This window comes from Sitodiplosis mosellana, unplaced genomic scaffold (assembly GCF_009176505.1).
Source record: "Sitodiplosis mosellana isolate CC-2019 unplaced genomic scaffold, AAFC_SMos_1.0 Smas_scaffold_6226, whole genome shotgun sequence".
Lineage (NCBI taxonomy): Eukaryota > Metazoa > Arthropoda > Insecta > Diptera > Cecidomyiidae > Sitodiplosis > Sitodiplosis mosellana.
The window spans coordinates 14873083-14890557 of NW_022601467.1; the positions used below are offsets into that span (position 1 = coordinate 14873083).

The 17475-nt window shown below is 37.9% G+C and overlaps 1 protein-coding gene across 1 annotated transcript in view; it reads left to right on the plus strand.

Moving 5' to 3' along the window:
• Window positions 1-17475, plus strand: part of LOC129579478 (uncharacterized) — a 76755-nt gene that overhangs the window by 49734 nt on the left and 9546 nt on the right. The window lies entirely within an intron of this gene.

Here is a 17475-nt window from a genome sequence, read left to right on the forward strand (position 1 = left end):
TCTCTCTCTCTCTCTCTCTCTCTCTCTCTCTCTCTCTCTCTCTCTCTTCACGATGAGTTTTGATGAATGGCCAGAAACAGAACCGAGAAGCACACAATTAAAATGGCCAGACACGATTTGATCTACAAACTATTTTTGCGTACACCAATTGGTGTGGTGAGTCGCACATTATAAACACACGCACAACAAACACACTTCCACACACACTTACTCACCGAATTTACTATTTTAAGTATTTATAACAAATTTTATTTTGATAAACACTCATTTTTCGTTCGACGTGCCAAACGACCCGTTCAAGCAGTAAAATAATGAGCAAAAAACAACGACTCACAATTTTAAATGGCTTACGTTTTAAATGAATGAACCGACGACGCACAGCTATCACACGCCTGTGTGTATTTTGCATTCGTGAGAAGCATTCAAACGACAGCTAATTATAATCTCTTCCCAATTATTGCCACCGAAATGTACGGCGAATGAAAGCCAAAAATCTTAAGGCTTCCGAAATTCCTAGCTCAATGTATTTCGTTTTCAGTATGAGTACGGTGATGTTTCGCTTACATTTATTTCAGTTGATCGATCAACAGAAATGCTTCCTTTTTACATATGTGCTCATCACTTATGGCTCCATGTACCGCTTTATGTTTTCCATAATTCAAAGCATATTGCAACATCATAACGGGGCTGTCAACAGCATCAGTGACACAGTGAGCATGAGCATTCCAGTCAGGCACATTCATACCGAGGGCCATTTCAATTATTTCCGGCTTTAAATTGCACTAGCCTCTAACATATCCTAGTAATTTGTGTCATTCGCAATGAAGTTAAACCATAAAAGTCGTGCTAATACGTAAATTTCTTCTTGTTGGTTGGCTCTTGATTAAAGTTTGCCGTCGCGTCTGTACTATATCGGCAATGTTGTGCGCGCCATACAGTTTTGTGCATGGTTCGTTTTACTGTTTTAGTGGTTGACTTGCGATTCATCAAAGCATAAAAATTATTCGCCCTTTTTTTGTTGGTTCGATGGCGCTCCAACAGTTTTACTTGAGCTATTTTGTTTATTTACATATGTGTCAAACAATTCGATGGAAGAAATATAACGAAACATTCCGGACACATAAATACAGCCTCAAGCAGGCCAACTAATTCGAAAACAGAACAAGAACAGAAAACTCCAATCGTGATAGACATAAATCGTTGGCTTTTACATACCAAAACTATGTCTCTTTTCGACCACGCCATATTCATTACTTGCTCATGGTTGGACACGAAATGAAATAAAAATGCGCACAAACACAATCGCTCGCTCTCACTCTTTGTTTGATTGCTGTTGATTTTTACGATGAACTTTAGGCCATATTTCATGTATCTATCGTGTGTGTGTGCGCCATGTATACATATTTCTATACGTCTAGCTAAAATAATTTTCTATTTTCATCATAAAACATACACGCCACTGTACTGAAGATAGGCACATTCTTTATTGGCACATAAAATGGATTTCTTCGCCAAAATTCACACAACACCACCGCGCACACAAATAGATATGAGAAATATGAAGAGTGCCCAAGAACAAATGGGATCGGGTTAAAACAATAGCATCAAATGCAACCAATGCCAAAATCAAGCATAAACAAAAATATCACTCATAACTCAAAAAGAAATTTCCAGTGGCAAGGTGACTCGCTGTATAAAACCTCCCCGAAGACGAGGAGAATGCGGCCAGCCTTACAAAGTTGAACCGATGGGTTTTCGTCGCGTGCGCTGGACCAAATGATAAATAGCGGCTGTTTGGACAATGCAATCGACACAATCGCACATGTGTAAAACGAGTTGATGAAATTTATGTGGAAAATGTTTCATAATCGGATCAAACTTGCACCGAATATTGTTGTTATAATCATTGAAAGCAAAACCATCATAAAATTCACATGGTTGAACTCACACATTTTTAATTTTTGTTTTCCTTGCGTTCAACAATATTTCTTGCACAAGATCTCTCTGTTACACGCTCTTTGTTTCTCTCACTCTCACACTCTCAGTCGCTCTCTTTGCCCGTGGTTCAATTTGGGGTTGGTTTTTCCGCACACGAATCAACTTGCTGTGACAAAAACAATGAACAGAGAACCACTCAACACAACTGAAATAGAACAAATGCATGCAGCATATCACCGAACAACCGAGAGAAAAGGAGCAGAAACAAAAAAGAGAGGAAAAAAATCAGTACAGCGAACCAAACGGAATAACGAAAACACGAAACGAACCAAAAAAGCAACAAAGAGAAAGAGAGGGAGCGAGAGAGAGAGAGAGAGAGAGGAAAAAAAACAATTGCCAAAACAAAAAATACACGAGTTGCAAAAGTAATAATAATAAGAATTGCAAATGTACGACATCCAACACGCCTGTATGAATGAGCAGATAGAGCAATATATGGCTGACACGCTACAATAAAGACGGGAAAATTCTTGGTCTAATGTGTTTTGGACTGTTTTTGGCATAACATCAAGTGTGTGTATGTGATCGGAGACTCTTTCGTCTTTGCTGGATGCTGCTGCTGCTACCCTTGGTGTGCGTGCGTTTGACTGTAAATACAGCAAAGAACTGTGTGTGGTTGCTGCGTTTTTCCATTCTTGGATGCGGTTTAGTCTTTACCATGTAATTGTTGTTTGGTGATGGCCCACCGCCATCAAATATGAACATATATATTATCATTTCCACTGTTGTTGCTGTGTGTGTGTGTGTTGTCGCTTTTCCCATGGAAAATTCAGCGATGTGTATGTTTAGATAAACAGAAAAAGAAATAAAACACCCAAATCAAGTAAAGTGATATTACATTATCAGATTCTTCATCAAAATCATGCAAACATGAGTTAACCGGTAATTTACGGAATGCGAAATACAATTATAACATCAATGTGACTTGGTTACTTATTCGTTTTCTTTCTTTTTTTATTGATGGAATTGACGATGTGCGTCGTTGAAATTGCTGCCACTTGAGAAAATGGTAAAAAACTTCAGCGGGGAATTGGCAATTGCATTTATATTTACCGGAAGCATTGAGAATATTTAGCGATTGATTGGTCACGGATTCTTATGAATTGAGAGCCACTGATTTCCAGTGTTGTTTTTTTTTCTTCACGTGTACGTAGCGAACGAAGCAAATTCTTCATTGGCATGAACATTCAATATTCAATGAAATAAGAGGGGGAAAAACGGTTTGTCACAAAAATCCATCGAAACGAATGAAAGCAATTGAAAGGATGAGAATGAATGTTCCATTCAATGCATTTGTGACCATTCAACCAATGCGAGGATGCAAGCTCAAATTCATTTACATGCGAACAATGCGCACAAATTTCCAGCGATATCACCATCAAATGCTGCATTCTTTTTTTTCTGATTTTGCTCTCTCTCTCTCTCTCTCACCATCCCTTTCTCTATCACTCTCTTGTCATCGCTGTTTTGTTGACAGTCTTTATGTTATCATTAGATTGTCTGGTTCATTCTGAAAAATATTTGCGACGATTTTGTATATGTGCGCGCCCGTGTTCGTTTGCAAAGCATTGGTGCATATAAAATGATTTTGTTCACAAACTCAATGAGCATTCAATTCAACGGTTGGCTTGAAATTCAATTTTCGATTATCTTCAGGCTTTTGAGCACTGTCTTTTCGCTTCTTTTGCCCTCAATTGTTCTGCTAAAAAAAAATACTTGAATTTTGTCAAAAGCGTTTTTCGAGCAGAAAGATCAAAAGACTGAGGCAAAAAAAAGTATCATCAGAACAATTACTTTTGGGGCGGTATATTGTAAAGCATTACAACGATACGATCGTTGAGCTTTGGATTTTGCAGAAACGATGAATGGCAAACTCATCGTTTCTTTAAGCCACGTGGGAAGATTTTAACGGATCAAACTAGAATAAAGTTGGGAAAAGTGTGTGCATTTTGTCACTTTATTAACGTGATTCGATGGCAACCACGCACCAATTCAAAGAAGATAAAAAGCTAAAACTTAACCGTTTTTGATCCCATGTCAAGTGCGTCATAGGGAAAATATGAAATTCTGTCTTGTTTTACACCGAAACATATTTCGCACAACAAATGAGACAAGATCCAATAACAAAAGTTGCAAATTTATGAGCACATGTACGAATACGTATAGGCACCAAACCGTTAGCCTTGAGCAGAGTTAGCTGTTTCGCTCACTCGCCTGCTTTCTCATTCGGCGAAAGTAACCGCACAAGTGAGATTCCTTCAGCGAAAGCCTTGGGATGAGCTGTTAATGATATATTATATATATATATGGATAGTAATAGGATGCGGTGAGAGTGAGTGAGTGAATGAGTGTGATATAGTTTTCGTTGCGAATACAGTTTATATCGAATATGTTGATCTTGTGGACATGGAAGCAAACTTCTTGTTTGAAAACACATGGGTCATCATCACATTGTTCGTCTCGAAATGAAATTTTCGGGTTGTTGTTTTTCACTATGCTCTTTCAGTCACTCTCACTCTTACTATCACTCTCACTCTCTACTTGTATCTAGCTCAATTTCTTTTTGGCTGTTGAAAAATTTCACTTTCGACGTCAATACGTTTTTTTTTCTCCTAGCCTTCTTTTTTTCATTCTTGCTACCAATTCGTGTTGTCGAATGATTCTCATCTGTTCAGTGACAAGAAAACTTTTGACGTTGCACAAAGAAAACTGAGAAGGTTCACTCATCCCGCATCATTGGTGCAGCTTGAGATAACATACAAAATAACAACAGAAAAAAGGGAGAGAAAGAAAAAAACTATCGTATCAATATGCCGTAAGTGTGCTAAGGAATATTATATATTACACCGAAACTCAATGCAATATCAAATAAATATAGTTATAGTTGTGTATGAGATTTTGGAATTGAGCATCAGTGTTATCGGCAATCATCTGAAGACCTTTGTGTAAAAAGACGCGGTCTATATCACATTTTAGTGGTCGGCACCATGATGATATGCTGGTCAGTGGGTACAAACATTGTTCGCATAACAAAAAAAGGAAGAACTGATGACAAAGAAAGGAACAAACGCTTTCAATCGTCGCAAGGCACTCGGTGACTTAGCCATTTTATTGGATGCGAATAGCATATGTTACTACAAAACTGTACGATTAATTTGCAATAGGTTTTCATGTTGGTCGTTTTGTGTCGCTGGTGTGTGTTTTTTCCATTGAAATTTTGCTATTCTGTTGCCTCGTCGCGTATTCACAACACCGCGCACGTGTCTGTGCGTGAGAGAGTGAAAGAGAGAGAGAAAGCTAATCTTGACATTGTGTGAGAAAACGAGGTTCAACTGCTGAAAAGAGAAACCAGAATGTTTGCCGAAAGCACACCATACGGATCAACCGACATTATGATATGGTCGAGTGTGTGTGTGTGTGTGTGCGAATTCTTTACGAATTGTTCACATTCGCTGCTTTGTCACTGCGAATGATAACTAAGATGGCGCCAGCTGTCAATGTTTGGATTTGACCAATTCGCAAAAAATTCGCAAAATTCGTGAAATATTTGAATGAATTTGAAGTCAAAACGCGTGCGAATTGTGCGAATTGTGCGAATTCCTGTCAATTCGCGAATACATAAATTCCCCTAGATTTGTGCTTTATTACGATGAATCGGTCGTTCTATACAACACTAAGATCTAATTCGACCACAATTATTATTAGATTTTTTTCTCTCTCTCTTCACACCAACAACTGGACGCACATTTCAAGCCCAGTGCTAGCGAGGAGCTTGATTAAATATTTAATAAGTGCATTGTTTTCCATCAATTTCAAGAGACCGATAAAACGGCCAACACAATGCACGATTAACAATGCTGCCAAATAACAGTTCGATGTACGCATACAATGTGCACATACACGCACACAATGGAATTATGCATTATAATCTCACATTTCCTCCGAAATTCGGTTGAAATAACCATTTGTTTGTGTTTATGTCTGGTGATATTGACATGTTGAAAACTTAATTGAAATCAATCGAACCAGTTGTAGTTTTCGGCACATACGTAAAGTAAAACCGACTGCTTTGCTTAGTTGGTTGGTTCTTCTTTTTTTTTTCTCTCATCCGTCTTATTTTCCTTTTTCACTTGTAATTTTGTAAATCGTTCGTGCAAATATGAAGCAGAGCAACATTCCTAATGTGTTGGCACACAAACAATAGAGCGGAGCGAATTCAATCGAAGAAAACTTTAAGCATGGAGACAAATGCGCGCTCCGACGGAATTGGTGGCATGCGAGAACAAGTGAACGCACGGTACCACGACTTAATATAACGAACATTGATATAAACAACAAAGCGGCGAAAAGCTTTTCATAATCATCTCGAAGCGTATTATTCTAACGTTTTGTTTAAATGATTTCATTTGTTGTTGGGTGTGATTTAAGCCCACTCATAAAGATGAATTACATCTCATTGAGAGAATGAGAAAGAGAGAGAGAGAGAGATTGGGAGCGTGTGGCAGCGACAACAGTTGGCGGAAAATGTCGATAATCATTCATCATGATGCTGCGTTGGGATTTATCATAGTATTTAACTTGTAAAACCTTTGCCATTTTTTGGATCAAATTTCTTTTAATGTCCACCTCTAAATCTCATCTAATTATGACAAAGTATATTTGAAAGCTTTTTATCGCACCTGTTGTATTTGCTGCTGGTGTGCGGAGGGCCATATTTTCCACCATATGAAAGAAAAGGAAAACGAATTATATTACCATTTATGGAGAATCGTGCGTGGCCAACGCACATAAAAAGCGCAACCCAACGATAAAATGTTATGAGAATGCCACATTTATGCTTAAATACGTGCAGTTAGAAGCCATTCAACTGTTTTTCAACTTCGGTTTTTTTTTCTTTCTTCTCAACTAAAAACTCCTTTGGCAACCTCATCCATCCTCCAGAATGTGCTCTATTCACATACACACCCACACAGTGCACGCTCGACATGTTTGGGCAGAACGTCGCACAGAAAATTAGACCTTTCGGCAGCTATGTGCGCTTCATGAAGGATTTCAGAGCTATTTTTGGATTCATACCGAATACAAACAAATGTGTGATTAGCCATTTTTGGGTTTATATTAAGCATTACTTCATGTACATTGCTAAATTGTCTCACCAAGTATTTACACTGTTGCAAACAGCCATATTGTAGCATATAACCACTAATTATGTACATAAATATCAAAACAATAAACGCACACACACACATACTACCACATTAATTAGGTAGTAATTGTACGTGAAAATAAATCCGTTTCAAAATCTTGAAAGGAGCTCAAGATATCAAAGGTAAATGGCCCGATTTAATCCGTGCATTTATTTTCTATCTTCTTCTATATTCTATTAAACGATTGGAAGTATTGTATCGTATGAATCTCGAGCGTTTACTGCAATCTATTAAATAATTTTCTTTCTCTCCACACTTCAGCAGTGGTCGAAAACTTTTTAAAATTTACCGTTTTAGCAAAGAAAAGAACAAGCAATGCCCAAAGGGGTCACGCAGCAAACTTTTTAATAGAATGATTTATATTTAGAATGCATCTTGCATTTTAACGCTTGCATAAATCGTAATTATTATAATTGTTTGCGACAAATGTACTTTTGTTGCCTGTTTTTGTTGATGAAACCCCTGAAAACCATTGTGACAGCCGCTTGATAAAAAGGAAAACACGTTGACACTGGTTAATTGTGAAAGCGTCGAAAGTAAAGTATACGAACGTGAACCGGGATCAGGAAGGAAATGTGGCACAATATCCATCGGATGCTGTCATCGCATGGGATGGAATATATCTGCGACAAGCAGGAGATGCCGTAGATTGTGTGCCATTTCATTTTTCCTTTCGAAAAACTTTTTTAATTTATATTTAAAAAAATACCGAATCTAGATTCGAATTAGCGGTGTGTGTGCATTGAATTGCTCTTATTTTGTTGTTGTTGTTGTTGTTGTCGTAGCGAAGCTAAAAGAAAAAATGCGGTCGCGTGAAAGTACTATGTGCATCAAGCGACATTCTTGTTGAAATTCAACCATTTGAAATTTGAGCCATTCAAATTTTCGCGTGCTTACCTCCGTATGCCGCACACATATTTACGAAAACTCAATGAATTCGGAGACTCTTTTTGTACAGAAAACTTCTGATTTGAATTGCTGTTGTTAGTCATAGTCTCTCTCTCTCTCTCTCTCTCTCTCTCTCTCTCTCTCTCTCTAGTACAGTCTACCTCATGCTCAGAGTACTTCTCGCCCCCATTTGAGAGGATATACTTGAGGTTCAGTGTGCCGAATAGCATCTGACTCCATAAATTCTACTCAAGAAAAAATCGGATATACAACCATATGTATACGGTTTCTTTTTTCATATATGTCTATCTTTTTCACCGCTTTTTCCTACTCTTCCAATTCTCTACTTTTTATTTTCGCATTTCCTCTCGCAATTCAGTTGTTGTTTTTTTCGTACATGTCTATACAATGCTCTAATTTGCTTGCGTTATTTTCCGGAGGATATGGCAAATAACTCATTCATATTTTCACATATATCTATATTTTTGTCGTTGTTGGTGCCCAGTGTGTGTGTGTGTGTGTGTAAATTTCTTACAATTTTTCTTGAGTCGCTTCATTTTTATCTTTTGCTATTGAATAAGCGAACTGAACAAAAAAACAAGAACAGCATCAGCAGCAGCAGCTCAACCAGCAACGTTTAAAAGTATTATTGAAACCGAATCCAAAATCCGAATGCTTATAGACTCGTCAACATCTAGTGCACTGAACTATAGTATATTTTCCCATTCCCTTGCTCTCTCTTTTTTCTCTCTCTCTTTCACTCTCTTTCACTCCCTCTTCCCTGCACGCGCCGCGCATAATTTGATGTCGAGTAGTGATTTTGTCCGCTACGTAAATTTTGACTTGACATAAATGCAGAAAAGCAGAGATCGTTGTCGACTCCGTTCGTTTTTCGAGCGTTTTTCCTATTTTCAGCGCATTTCTTCTACGAAAACAATAAATTAACCTTTTGTGAAAATGAGCATAAACCAATAATTCACGTATATTTTGCACAGACGGACTTCAAACCAACCGGTTTTTTGGTCGGTCGTTTTACACATAATAAAAAGAAATAAAGTCACAACGAAAACAACAAAGACACATCTACCAACGGATGGAAGGGAAAACACTCGACATCTTTTTCGTATATTTCTTTTCTCTTCTAAGCTCGTCGAGTGCTGAGCGCAAAATAGCTTTGCCGAACAATATTGCTATGCAAATAGACGATAAAGTGTCCACACAGCAAACAGATACAGAAGTAAAAAAAAAATCTGTGTATTTTGTCAAAATTGCGGCGCATTGTGCAAGTAATTGCTTACGATCTTATCGCAAAGGGGCGAAATAAAAGATTTGATTGTAGTGGTGTATTCAACAGTTCAGAATAAAACCACTTGAAATGGGCATTTCCATCGCGATTGATTTCACTGATGCAAAAAAGTGAATTAACATTTGTAACTTTGAGCAGGCGTAACGAAGCCGCTTGTTGTCTGTACAAGTTTAAGTTGATTGGTTTTCATTTATGGTAATTGTTGCAAACTTTCGAATCCTAATTTATTATTTTGCTAACTCAGTGGCTTATTTGTCCAAATCGTTAAATTCTCTTCTTTCTTTGCTATATGTCAAGCGCGACATTGGATTTTTTGTGTCACCACCACCGTCGTCGTCGTCGCTGCTGTCATTCGACTCCATTTCGATGTGAAACCATTCATCGGTGAATTCTTTTGTTTTGACCTAATTCAATCGGAAACATATTGAACATTGTGTTCAATAAAAATGTTTTGCGAGGCGCCGTACTGAGTGCAAAAATGCGTTTTCCCCATTTTTACAATGCGATACTAATGGGTGCACAGTGAGCACGCATTATCGTGGCCCTCCGAACCACTTTGCACACCGAGATAGAGAGAGAGAGAGAGAGAGAGAGAGAGAGAGAGAGAGAGCGGGGGGGGGAAATGAAACAACGAAGAAAAAAAAAGAAGAATGAGGATGTTGTAAGCGCTTTTAGCGATTGTTTGGTGCGCGCTTTTTCGGTTGGCTGTGCTCACTGCTCATATGCTGTCCATATATTATAACTAAATTAAATCGAGCATTTGACCTTACTTGAATCACTACTTTCGCCAAACAGTATTTACAACTATTACATTGGTATGGTAGTGTATAGTTTGTGGTTGATGCTACTGTCGCCGCTGCTTGTGCCATCGCTGATGCTGTTACCATTGCTGCTGCCGAATTATAATATGAGCGATTGTTTTTGCATTTTTCCCAAAACATTGGTAAAAGTGTTTAAGTGGATTTTATCGAAGTCTGTGGTCGATCCCTTCTCGACGCATCGACTGCGAAGTCTTTGACTGTGTGCGTATGCTACATAGAGATGTTCGCTTTGCTTGCGGGTGTTCAATCCTTAAAGCCCTAATCACTTACTTTATTCGCTTCGTTTTGCGGGGTAAATCGGTTTCATCAGTTTCTTTGCAAGCGATATATTACTCCAAACATTTCACAAACACAATAAATGCACGCACACACACCAAATCCCAAATGATTTAATCTACTGAATTACAAATTGGTTCGTAAATACCCTGATTCGGAAAAAGCGCTTGTCTCATTTATTAATATGAATTAGAAGCATTGATTTATAGTTGTAATTTTGCAAATTATTACTTGAAAATGTGTGCGAATGTGCTTAATGACAGAAACGACATTTTATGCTCAATATGCAAACGTGATGCTTCGTCGTGTTTTACCCAGCGCATATCGTCTGGAAAAAAAAACTTGTTCCGGCTAACAATGACAAACAGCTCGATCAATTGTATGCGATTGGTTTCGAGAATTCGAGATGAACAGCAAAAGAAAAACGTTATAAAACTCACGCCCTCTAAATCATACTATTGATTTTGTTAACAAATGGCGTTTCGTTGCCATTTTTCTTACACAAGAGTCGACTTCGCGATAAAACAAAACTCAACGATACACAGTTTGACCGGATACACATTGGCAATATATCTCGCGTGCTTAAAGCCATTCTACAAACCATAGCGTAGACCGTGCTTTTTTTTGTCTATTACACAAAATAAATGGGCTCGACAAAATGAGACCTAGTCACAAATGAGCATGAATATGCGTGATTTGTTAGTGTGTTATCTCTTTGTTCCACTGACAAATGCACCTTTATATCCGGCCGCTTTTTAACGCAATTATTTATCAATCCTTCTGAATATCCCCATCTTCTTCTGCCCCATCTTCTTCTGCCCCATCTTCTACCGTCGTCACGATAATGATACCTCTATAGAGGGGAGAAAAATGCATCTCTCAACTCAGACACTCCATCAATCCATATTGCTCAATCGACAAGGAGACATTGTCTGTAGTGCCAGAAATATTGAGCGCTGCTGAAGGTGCGTCGAATGTTGAATCGCAACATATTTTGCAAACGCTTTTAATAAATGATTTCTGTAAATCACTTTGAATCGGTAATTTATTCAGTGTTGGTTCGCCGTTATAATATGAGTTTGTCATGTGCGATGCATGGCTCTATTTTATGTCCAAAATTTATATCAATACCATGGAATAAAAACGAAATTTATACACTTCCGTGCAACATCAGTCGGACTGCTTTTGGAGTTGTAGCCTCTATCTCGGCGTCGAGCGCCTATTTCGCAAATTCGGCTGCTGAATCATCTGCTGCTAAATATTAGCACATAAAATGTGAAATCGTTTATTTTGTGTCACAGATGTGATGTAGATACACTTCAGAATTCAGCAGTTAGAAAACGGTTATTTTGCTACCATTTTCCAACTATTGAATTTCAATTGTTCTGCCCTGAACAATGCTACAATGCTGAGATGGTTTTGTTGAGTGAATATGCACAATTTAAATGGATAGCAAGCGATGGCAAGAGGTAGCAATAAAAATGAAACCACACCAAATGTAAAATCTTGCCTCGCATGCTTAATTTTCGCTCAACCAGAACTCTGCGTTTATGGAAGGAGGAAAGCATTGCCGCTTTCCAAACCGATTGATTTTAAGAGTAGAAAGAGGGGAACGACAGCTCAAACAATCGAAGGGAGTGGAAAAAAGCATAGGCTTCAGTCAATCGCACCGAATAAACGAAAAAAAAAAATGTTTACGCTTATTTAATATAGTGGTATTCGCACGTATCGATCACGCAATATTTCCAAAGCGATAGCGTACACTTCACTTCAGCGTGCATATTGTATTTGCACGCGTGTGCCGGATATTCCATTGGCATGAAAGCAATTGTTCAAATATGCGATTAGTTGACGGGATTCACAGCCCATAAAGATATCGATATAATTTTATACGCATTTGGTTTCGGTTTGTAGCCATGCGATGACGATGACAATGACGATGGTGATGACCCAAAATGCACTGTGCCACTACATACATATATGACACAATGATACCATTTTTTCCGCATACATACCACAGACGGTGGTTTCCGTCTACGCATTTCGTCTCATGGCACTTCGATTACAATTGCAAACCATCGAACTCAAGATTTAGCCGCAATAATATGCGCTGCACAGTCATACACACACAATTCCAGCAATTTTCAAGAGTGTCAGAGGATTCACAAGATATTGCCAACAAACCGAATGAGTTTTCGTACATAAGAATAACCGGAATCTCACGCCATCTTCACATTTGTCGTATATGCCAACCAGAAGCGTTTCGGTGCCAAATGTATAAAGGTGAGGCATTCTATAACCGAAATCGAAATGACAGTTTTGGCACGAGGCGTGTGAATCAACGTCTCGTATGGTCGCATTCAAACACACTCTAATCAGAAACCAAATCAAATTCGTCTAAAATCATAAAAAAAAGGAAAAAGACCGTAGAGAAAGAGACGGAGGAATCAAGTGCTCAATCTTGAGCGGCACGAGACGCGCTCAAGAATAAATAGATCATGTGGCGATAAAGTTTTATGATAAGATTTTCTCGTTGGCAATATTTCCATTTTGGCGAATGGAACCATATCGATTTTAGTGGAAGCCGCTCAATAGTCACAGTCGGCAACAGTGCCAATCCCATAAAAAAAAACATACACACCGCGTGCGCTTTCTCTCCCTCTTTCTTTCACACTCTGTGCGTGTGTTTCTCGACACATCTCTACTATTTCTCACACGTTCTCGCTCTGTTTCGTGCGCGCAAATACTATTATTTTTATTGGAACAAGTGAACCGATTTGACGGCGGCTCGTCATTTTCCAACTAAATCCAAATAATAAGCAAACAATTGACAGAATAATGTGCGTTATTAACACATATATTTTGCCAGATCCTTATTTCCTCGTTATATCCAATTCACAACAGCACTAAACACTACTTTTTATTGCACACACCAATTGTTATTCATGTGCTGTGTTCTGTTGTTGCTGCCGCCGTCGTCATCATCGTCTTTGTTACTGTTGCAGCCAAATCTCGATAGTTGGGTGATTGTATTCGATTTTTCGAACAGATTTGAATTGAAATAATCAAAAACCATTTTGATGGCATTCGATCGAAGTATCGAGATTGCATTGCATTATCATTCCGACGGAATGAAAGTGAAAAGAAAAAGAAATGGAAAGAAGACAAACGGCAAATAACTTTCATTCGGAGTACGTATTTGGGCCAGAACGCACAGATATCCTATCGAAAATAAATGTGAGTCATTTCGCGAAAAAAGAGCAACGAACATAAAAATGAGAAATCTTAATTTTTATACAAAAATCGAACAAATTGCTTTTCGATGTTTCCTCTATCCGAATGGTTCGGGCCTATGGTTCGGGCAAACAAATTGGTTTTTATATTATTCTCGTATTTTTTTTTTCTTTCGACGTCTTCCTTTTCGTCTTCTGTGTGTCTGTGTGAATTATTTGTATAAGCGTATGCGGCCGGTCTCATAAAAGGCAAAAATACAGAAATGGATATCCATTTCACAGTGGAGCACATGCCGAACATCAGATAAATTCTCATCCCAAATGAAATACGAAATCGGACCGAATTCTTTTCGTTGTGATTTGAAACTTGAAAGCCAAATATTAAGACATATTTTTCGCAAACTTCTTGCATCCATCTGCCATACGCATACTATATGGATAGATATGTATTGTTCGTTCATCAAATTACGACTTTTATGCCGACGCGAGCTTTTTTCGGTGCGATTCCAAAGTGATTTTCATCTTTTTGAATCGAAACGTTCGAAGTAGTTATTTAACATCATTTATTCAGATTAAAGACATTCCGGCTGAGAGAGAGAGAGATAAAGTGCCCCGAATAAATTGAGGAAGACACTGGTTTTCCTGCATCGTTCTGCAGTAGCGACCGCATTTGGTGATATATGTGCGCTCTCTTTTTCCTCTCTAAACCACTTTTATGGCTTTTTTCCCTATGTAACGCCGATACAGATTGAAATACACAATAAAGTAAAGTGAAAAGAAAACTACGATGCAAGCATTTGTGAAAAGCGTCGTCCAAAGGACGGGACGTCTTGCCATAGAATCCGTCCATGAATCAATTTTTATGAGAAACATAACCGAACGCATACGCAATGAAATCTATCATTTTTTGATTATTTGATAGGAATCTGTCGGCGACACAAAGTAAGCGCATTTCGAATATCAAAATTCAAACTACCAAATTTGGTTAACACGGCTGAATCTACACTTTTTTTTTTGCTCTACACTCGATCTTTCCGGTTTGCCCATTTGTCGCCTCTCTGGAATTCCACATCCCACATGCATCATGGATCCATTGGCAAATCAATTTCACAGTATTCCCATTTTCCTTCGCTTCGATTCTTCCCCTCGTGAATTATTAAAAAAATTTCCATTTGGAAAATGAGTATATGACAAAGTCATACATAGTTTTATCCGATTATGGCACATAAATACCATTTATCGTAGTGAATTTATATGAATTTGAAGGGAAAATTCCTCCAGAAAGCAAAAAAAAATGTAGGGAAGATGATACAACCGCTTTTAAATTGGTTCCTGGTCGATCTCTTAAAGAGAAATTGATGCTTTCCAAACGTTGCATTGAATTTGTGTGGAATTCGATAATGGTTTCCCTCTTCACTCTCGCCCTAAATAAATTCGTTGCACTTTTTTCTGCTCATTTCTTTTTCACAGAATTTCGGAATAAATTTGATAAAATTGTTTATCATCATTTTTTTCTAATCGGTTTTATATAAAATTTGAATGTCTTACATTCCAATGACTTTATGCAAATTTCGCTGACGACAAAAGATTATCATTCGTGTTAAAATGAGTTTTTTCCCCTTCATTTTCATAAATGCTTGTCAATGATTGACATTTATCATTTTCGATCGTTTTAAGTTCAATGCATGGCAAACCGATTATTCGTAATAGATAATTCATTGACACATCACCGAAACGGATGCAAGCTAGAAACGCTTTCGACATTCTCCAAATATACTCAAGCCGACGATGCAAGGGAAAGGAAAAGGAGAGAGAGGAGAGTGGTGCTGGGCGATGAAGTTGAAAAAAAAGTCGGCAATTTGGTTAAACGACTCGGGTCAAGAGATTGTCTCTCCTTCTCTGGTGAATGTTGAACGCAGTAAAAAGTTGCATTCAGCAGCACGCCCTTATTTGTGATCGATCAACAACTTAACACAATTCCATGATATTCAATTCCAAACGACGAAGCGTTTAGCCAAATTGACGACCCCATAATAATAATATGCATAAATATGAATTCGCTCGTATTAAAAGTAAGTGCGTGTGCTCATCTCGTCGCTGCCCACTCGTTTATTGACCATTCGTCCAGCCGCAACGCAACAGCAATTTATGGAGAAAAAAAAACAAAAATAATCAATTTTATTTGGTGTTTTGTATACGGAACCTAGATTCGGCCAAAAATTTTATGGTCAATTCCATGGTTTTATGGTTGTGCGTTATTCATACACACATTCGCACATTTCATTCACTTAGCCATTCATCTCCTCTCCTCTCCTCTCCGCTCCGCTATCTCTCCGTCATCATAACACACAGAGATTCACGAACTGCACCATCCTGACTGGCGCTAGATGCAAATATACACATTGAATCAAGCACACACATTGCTCTAGCCATTGTCTTAATTCCTTTATTCATAAATAATATCAATCAATGGGAACACTTACTGATCTCAGTCAGTACAAGTTCGAGAGTTCTAAATCGCTGCTGACATTGGTGTGAAAGGACTTAGCTATTCGACTAGGAAGTCGTAATTTTACATATACACACATCTGCATATTCTAATTTGTGGTGACTTCAGCCTGTCTTTCTCTATCGTTTGGCTCGGTGGCTCAGAATAAATTGCCGACGCGTACACACACACACACATTCTGTAAATGAAAACTCAAGCGAAATTACTCTGTAACTGATTGCACTGCACACACACACACACCATTTGAAAACCGAACCACCGCACCAAGCAATATTTATTACACAAATTGCCGAGATTATTTTACGCGACGATGAGAAAATGAGACGCCATCGAAGGAGGAACGGTTGAGAAGGTACGAACGAAAGCAAATACGTTATGGAAGAGATTCAAGTGTTGAAGCCAATTCATTATTATTAGTTTCTTTAGTATAAAGCGACACTTGGTTGGTGTTCGTGTTCGTCCATAAGGATTTCATTATTTATCGTTGCGTGGGAAAAAGCGGCAATAATGTGGCATTTAATGAAAATGAAAGCATCAATGACTCAGCTTAAGGAAATCAATGTAGGCGGACAAGCGTGAGAGAGAGAGAGAGAGAGAGAGAGAGAGAGTGACATAGAGCGGAAGCAAGAAAAGGTGAATATATAGGTTTCGCACAAATTGATCCAACAATTACTTCAACCCAACAGCGTGATTTATATGCACATATTTTGTCATCCCGACCTCGCACTATTTCTGAGCTAGTTATATATTGATGTTCAGCGTTACCAAAACGGAATCAATTGTAATTAGTTTCCGCCATGACCAAGTAAAAATCTCTGACTTCAATACTGACCACAAGATTACTCGCAACAATGAACAAAAAAATTACGACATAATCAAAACCCTTTAGAAAACGAGAAAGAAAAAAATGCACAGCATTTCTTGACATGAAAGAAACATTATAGAAGAATTTGTATACCAATCCGATTTGTCGAAAGAAAGAGAAAAACCAAAACCATTTACTCAATGAAAACAAAAACAGTAATGCTTTATTTCATGAATTGCGTACAACTGTAGATTGTTTTTTTTTTTATACATTTAGTTGATATTTTTTGTGGTGTGTTTATATTATAACTAGGTAGTCGAATATGAATTAGCATTGACAATAGCTCCTGTCAATACTTCGGACATTGTCAAAATGCAGAAATAAAATCCAAAAATAAGTACTAAAAACGATATGTCCATTTTTGTGAATGAA